Source organism: Dermochelys coriacea, chromosome 1 (assembly GCF_009764565.3).
Source record: "Dermochelys coriacea isolate rDerCor1 chromosome 1, rDerCor1.pri.v4, whole genome shotgun sequence".
Taxonomy (NCBI): domain Eukaryota; kingdom Metazoa; phylum Chordata; order Testudines; family Dermochelyidae; genus Dermochelys; species Dermochelys coriacea.
The window spans coordinates 57,649,803-57,656,894 of NC_050068.2; the positions used below are offsets into that span (position 1 = coordinate 57,649,803).

At 43.4% G+C, this 7,092-nt stretch overlaps 1 long non-coding RNA gene across 1 annotated transcript; it reads right to left on the reverse strand.

The window, feature by feature from the left end:
• Nucleotides 1-1,916: 1,916 nt before the first annotated feature.
• Nucleotides 1,917-5,294, reverse strand: LOC119849928. The gene is made up of 2 exons (XR_005290638.2): nucleotides 5,102-5,294; nucleotides 1,917-2,103 (listed from the first exon to the last, which is right to left on the reverse strand). It is a non-coding gene; the product is annotated as an uncharacterized LOC119849928 (long non-coding RNA).
• Between the last annotated feature and the right edge of the window lie 1,798 nt (nucleotides 5,295-7,092).

Genomic DNA, 7,092 nt, shown 5'->3' on the forward strand with positions numbered 1-7,092 from the left:
ATAAACCAAATCTTTTCAGTGTTGAAGGTCCAAAATTAAAAAAAAATGCAACTTAATTTGTTCTTGTTATTTTCATGTGCATCTTCATTCTAGTTTTCTTTTCCTCTTTTACCACCAAAAAGAGTCCACTGGTGAGGTAGCCGCAGCCCCACCATAAGTAGGCTATAGGTGTAACCCTTCTGCCCGTCAGAGTTGGCAGCAACAAGGGCTGGGTTCAGTATTTAGGAGTTCTGTTTCAATAACACAATGCAAAAGCAGCTTGAGCTGCTACCCAGTGACCTAGGACAATTACATACCACCCACCTAGGTGCCTCTAAGAGGCAATACTTCCCCTCTTGCAAGCGCAGAATCTGAGTATAGCAAAAGCCTTTTAATAAAGGAGGGAAACAATGTGGCATTATGTTGGGGAAACACCACAAACAGGATTCGTAACACCCACCATGAGCAAAAGACCCACCCCAAAGTAAGTTTGGCAGTGTCCTTTTCCCTTCAGGGTCTTAAGTCCAGCAACCCAACAGTCACTGACCTTGGTCAGTGCAGCGACCCCAGAGTTCAGAAGTTCATCTGCAGAGTTTACTTCCCAGCCTGGATGGAAGTGGAGGGAGCTATGGGGGAGGAGGGCATCTTACATGCTCTGCTTCGCAGGTCAACAGCTAAGTGCTATGCCTCTCCATGGGGTTCTGCTGCAGTCTTCACCACCAGCTGCACCTCTCCAGCAGCCGTCCTGCTGACCACTCCTCTCCACCAGCCACCCTGCTATCTGCTCCACTCTAGCCAGCCTACTGTCTACTCACTAACTTGTCTTCAGGCCCCCTCCCCCACAATTTAACACAGCTCTCAGTAATTTTAAGCTGGTAGCAGGGGAGCCTCAGTACTGGTACACCACCAGGCCTCAGTAAGTCTAATGCTTAGGCCTAGGTATCAGTAATTTCAGCTCTTCAGCACGTAACAAGACTCCTAATAGAGCCAAAATTAGCTCTGTTATTACAGAGTGGAAAGAGGAGGGGTCAAAGTAGCGTTTCAGACCCTCAGAATAGGCTCACACTGTTAGATACACATACCTGTCCCCAGCTTCTCAATTCACTGGACGTTGGAACCCATGTCCCCTGCCTAGTGAGTGCTACTTAGGTGAGGGCGAATCCCTCAGTCATAAAATGCCAAGTACAGTTCTACTGTCCTTGATTCACATAACCAGGATAACAATCCTTTATTACTCCTGCCCCAATAACAAAGAGACTGGGGATCCCACAGCAGCCAGAGTGATCATTTGGGCAGGCAGTCCATCATGTTAGGGAGGGCGAGTGTGCCCATGCAAACGAGATCAGCCCCTGAAGTCCTTTTCCACGGCTCACCACCAGATGTCAGGGTAGAGTTCATTCTGACTCTGCTTACATAGGCAATTATTGTAGAAAGAAAAGGAGTACTTGTGGCACCTTAGAAACTAACAAATGAAGTGAGCTGTAGCTCACGAAAGCTTATGCTCAAATACATTTGTTAGTCTCTAAGGTGCCACAAGTACTCCCTTTCTTTTTGCGAATACAGACTAACACGGCTGCTACTCTGAAACCTCTTATTATTGTGAGATTTCAGACCTGGGATTTATACATGCAAGAAATCCCTATACTGTCATTTGGAAAAACTACTAAGCTTTCAGGTACTTAAGCAAAGCAGAACTCCAAATTTTTGAGGTTCACCTAGAACGTTGTGCATTATCTCTGTGGACCATATTCTGCCCTCAGAAATGTGTTTATAAGTTCTATTTACTTTAATGGGAGTTGTACATGGGTATTTGAGGGAGAATTGGACCTCCTATCTAGTGTATGATCTTTCCTTCTGTCCCATATTGTTGCAGTATATAGTATCTGCTCAATAGGATGCGTTTTCTTAATAGAGATTTTCCTCAATGCACATTTCATTGTGGAACAAAAGCAGATTAACATTTTATATTTACAATATTTTTTGTTGGACATCCATATCACTGAACATGAAAGGTTTAGCACCACCAGAGAGCCAGGCGCTTTGTTTTAAAGATGTCCATTGGCAAGGTCTGGTACAGATATTCATTCTGCAAATTCTCCGCAGTGTCCATCCAGCAGCAATGGCCTTAAAAAAAAAAAGACATCCAATTATTTTCTTATGGAGGGAGATCTTGTTATATTCTACTTGATAAGTCAGCCCTAGGCATCTCTAGGGCAAGTTGCTGATCATACCAAATTACCTCACATTCTGTGCAATGATTGACAGTGTGTACTTCAACAGGGGACTGTGTGGAAACTGTTACCTTGCTTCCCTTAGAAACAGGAGTTAGGATCACAGTCACAGGTAAGGCAGGAGATTCTGAATCAGTGACACTGGAGCTTCATTTCTCAAACATAAAACATCACCACCAAAGAGAACCTATATATCATTCATTTCTGTGTTACAAAAAGAACAAAACTTGGCTTATAAAGTAGCAGAGTAGATTCTGCCCCACACTGTGACCCTTGTACATTGGCTCTGTGGATGTATAGTGGCCACCAAGCCTATGGATCTTCTCACCAGCGAAAACCCCCTGCTGTATGAGGGATTGCCCATGGGTGCATGGCCAGTGGAACACCCATATGTTGCCTTCCCTCACAGCCTCTGGCATGGGGCATGTTGAGGGTGTGGCCAAGGAATGAAGGTCGCATAGCTTGAGCACACTGCACTCAAGCTACTTTGTGGTACTGGATGGATTTACTAAGAGCCACTGCAGGCAGCATAAGTTAGAGCACTCCTTGGGGTTACACTTGTTTAAATCAAGACTATTCTAGTCCCTGGCTCTCTCCAGAATCTGGGAGGCACAAAGGTGACAGACAGCGTCTTTGTTCTCCTCATCCCTCCAGGCTGCACTTAACTCAGATTGGCCACCATTGGGGCCAGCTTGTGTTATACTATATAGTTCCCGATTCTATTGTTCCACTTGGATGGGTGTTGGAATCTGAGGGCTTGTCTTCACTGGCTAAATCAATGCTGTTGCAATCAATGCAGCAATGTTGATTTAGTGGGTCTGGTGAAGATGCAATAAGTCGATGGAAGAGTGTTCTCCCATCGACTTCAATACTCCACATCCCTGAGAGGTGGAAGCTATGTCAATGGGAGAGCATTTCCTGTTGACATAGCATGGCATAGACACTATTGTAAATCAATCTAAGCTATGTCGAGTTAAGTTACATAACTTATGTAACTTAACATAACTTAGATTGACTTACCTCGTTAGGCCTGAGTCACACAAGGAGCAGTTATTCTCTTCTGTGGATAAGACAAATATTTGAGTTAAGGCTTTTCTAGGGTTTCCTGTTTCCTTCCCCCATTTTAAGCTTTCCAAACACAATATTTTATTTGTCTATTTTCCATCAGAGGTGTGCCTGTGCATCACTATTCCAGGTTGTTTGCATTTTAGGTTTTGTTCAGGTCCATCTCTATTTCCAGGCAATTCTATTATTCTGGAAAGATCATCAGCTTCTTTGAAGTCCATGCTATACTTGGCTTTATCTAATAAGAGTCTGAATGCATTGAGAGAGATCTGAACCAATTCAGATAGAAGAACAGGCCATTTCTTGTGGTGGGGTGAGAAGGAGACAAGGGATTTCATTCTCTCTCTCCAGAACCTCCAGTATTAGGTCTTCTCATCAGGGTTGCGGTATACCCCATTATTCCAATGTAGTAACTCCTCAAATAGATCTATAGCTCTTCACTTTGTGGTGCGGTGGATATGTCTATACAGCAATGTAAGCCCAGAGCGTCTACAATAACTGCTATCACTAGGTTAAGAATTTTCTAACTTTGTCTCAAACCCGGGTTCTTGCATCCACACTGAAGCATGCAAACCTGAGCCAAACACACTGTATACCAGATTCTCTAGTGCCCATCCAAAATGTGGCTGCTCTAGCCCTTTGACCATGGTGCACTGTGGGAAAACTCAACTGTCCACCCTGCACATTACAAGACATTCTAACAGCCTGCAAACACATCCTCCTGAGCAGTCATTTTTGTCAGTGTGCTCCCAACTACTGGAGCCAACAATAGGGAGGAGGCACTTTTTGAAGAACCTCTCTTGCTTGTGCTTTCACTCCTATGTCAGGAAATGGGCAACAATTCTGTGAGACACTGGTGGACATTTCAGTGGCATTTTCTGACCCACCGTAGGCACCTGACACAGCTTATGATGGATCAGGAGGCAGAGGTGTGCACCAAGGCATGGCAGACTTGAACTAGCTGATGCTTCTCAGTGCAGCCTCTGATGCCCCATATGTAGGCTGTTGCTTCTGGAGTAGGGCCTGTGACGTTACTGACATAACCTGTGACAGTATAGATCATTGTTGCAACCACTGTTATATATTTGCAGCAAATATTGTACAAAGGTTGTCCTGTGAGGTGTCTATGAAAAGGTTATGATTTGCTGATTATAATTATGCTATCTGTATGTGTGTATCATTTGTGTATTTAATGTACTTGTATCTCAATGTGTTTAATTCTAAATAGCATTAGTGAAGCATTTTCTCAGCCTTTCAGGTGCTTTAATTTATAGCAAACTTTCTTCCTTCTACAGGGAATAAGGCTCCCTTCTAACACTCTCCTGTTGCCCTCTGGCTATGCTATATCACGCTGCATATAAACATGCAGAAATCCAGCCTTCCTCCCCCCCAGCACATTTCTGGACAAAATTTCAACCACAGTCATATTTGGGACAAGTGATCACCTATGGACTACCTCTAACTGTTATGAACTAAATTTATAAATGGAATACGTTTCCCCAAACACATACGCAGAATTCGCTGTTTCCAGGCAGTTCAATAGACTGTAGAATGGTTACAGAGCAGCATTCTTACGTAAGATTATTATTTTTAAGAAACAGGAATGGCCCCAGCAAAAGTCTGTGCCTTTCCAGTAAAAATACACTTTAAAGGTGTCCCATTTGCCTTTTTGAACTCCATGGGGGAGTGAGAGGGGAGCCATGCTGTTGGCATTAGTGGATATACTCTGCTAGCTGAAGCTTCTTATAACGTTTGCCTTGGTTCATAGAGTGAAAATCCCTCCCATTACTGTATTATTAAACATTAAAATAGAGGCAGAAACTTACCAGGCTTAGTAGAAGTTTCTGTCCTATCCGTGTCTGCTGCAGGCTCCACGGTGGGCTGTTCTTCAAGGGGTGCATCAGTTCCCCCGAGTATGGGCCCAGAATGTGCTGCTACTGCTCCAAAGCCTGCTCTGGAGCCAGTTTCAGCAACAGAATGATTTCATTGTCCTCACTCAGTGCCTGCAGCTGTGCCCATCAGTCCCCATGCTGGATTCTGGGGCCAGTAGGGCATCCTCCCAGCTGCCCAGGTCATCATGCACCACAGTTGGCTCCATGCTGAGCACCCAATCAAACTCCTCATAAAATGGGCCCGAGATGCAGTTTTGGTTCCTGGTTTTCTGGTACTCACACTTGAGCTGCTTAATCTGCTCCCTGTACTAGTCACCAGACCAGTAAATTTGCAAAGCTGTCAGCTTCTTTGCTATTTGCTAGTATGTGTGGTCATTTCTGGTATTCTCACTAAAGTCCACAGTTTTGCTGGCCTTGCACCAGAAGTTTACCAAAATCAGGCTGTGCTCCCGTGACTATGAAGCAACGCATTTTGCAAATAGCTTGTTCTATTGCAAACACAGAAGACTCTCTGCTGGTGTGTTTGCAGCTCAGTGGTCAAAAGACAATGAAAGGGTTAACAGACTCCCTGAGCTGCGGCAGTACACTTAGGGTGGTTGCTTCCATTTTCAATAGCGTAGATTCAAGATTCTTGGATAGAAAGAACAGAGGCAGTTAGCCTATGGGTTGTGGCATACTTTTTGGGGGACTCAGAGGACCCGAGTCAAGCAGGGCTGCGTTAACATTGCAAAGCAATAGACTCAAACCCTGGGTCAAAGTTTGACCTGGGCTCAGACCCTGCAGCGTCGTGGGACTCTGGGTTAGCATGATTTGTTTGTGGGTGGAAGAGGGGTTAGGCTTGAGCTGCAGTGTAAGCCCAGGCTTATATTGCAATGTAGACACATCCTCTGGGCTTCCTCGCAGTTTATGCTGCAGAGCTTACTCCAGTACCAAAGTATTTCAAGAGCTTTGCAATTATAGAAACACAGATTAAGTAACTAAACATATGGAATTACAACACATAGAATCAGTGCAAAACCAGTGAATCCATGTGGAAACCCCCCCCCCCCCCCCGAATGTACTATGGAATGAGACTTTTGAAAGAAACAGGTTTCTTTCTTACTCTGCCTTTAAGTACTAACCTCTTTAAAAAGTAGTACTTAAGTGCATCCACTTTCACATAAAGTAAAATTCCACATAAGAAAAATCTCATTATATATAAGAAGTCAATTGCATTTGAAATTTTTGATTAAAATACCATTTCTAAGCATGATTGACATTTCCACTGTATATCACTAATTCAAATCAAGCTCACATCTGTTGTGATTGAAAGAAATGGTTGTTCAGTGGTATATGTAAAATGGGTTTGGAGGCTTCCATTCAAATGCAAGTGGTCCTAATGGCAAAAATCAAGGCCACAACTGGCATCAGGAGACTGAATTGCAATGGAGGAAACTGACCCACCCTCTTGCCTCTAGAAGCGATCCTGAGAGCTGAGGCACTCTGGCAGGGCATTGTGAGGGAGCTTTCATCACCATTTTAATTGCCGGACCTGTTCTGTGCATAAAGAGATATGAGTATATGGGACTGTCAATCCAGTACCTTTCATAAGCATAACATTCATGCAAAAGAGAGGAAGGAAAAAAAAGCCATTTCTAAGTGTTATGCATTGCCAGAAGGTGAATTAGACGTGAACAGCCAGATGTCAGAGATGGTAAGCTGGTTTACATCCTGCCAATTCAACGGTTAGCATTTTTTATTTTAATATTTAAACAAAATGTTAATGTTTAAACAGTAAAGCTTGATGTTTGAGGCAGTATTTAAGGACTGTTTTTATTCCTTCTATCAGAAATACATAGCAATTAAAAACAGAGTTTTTTCAGTATTTATGGCAACAGTTGTTCAGGTGACTAAGCATACAGAGAAATGTATTTTGCTAAGTAACT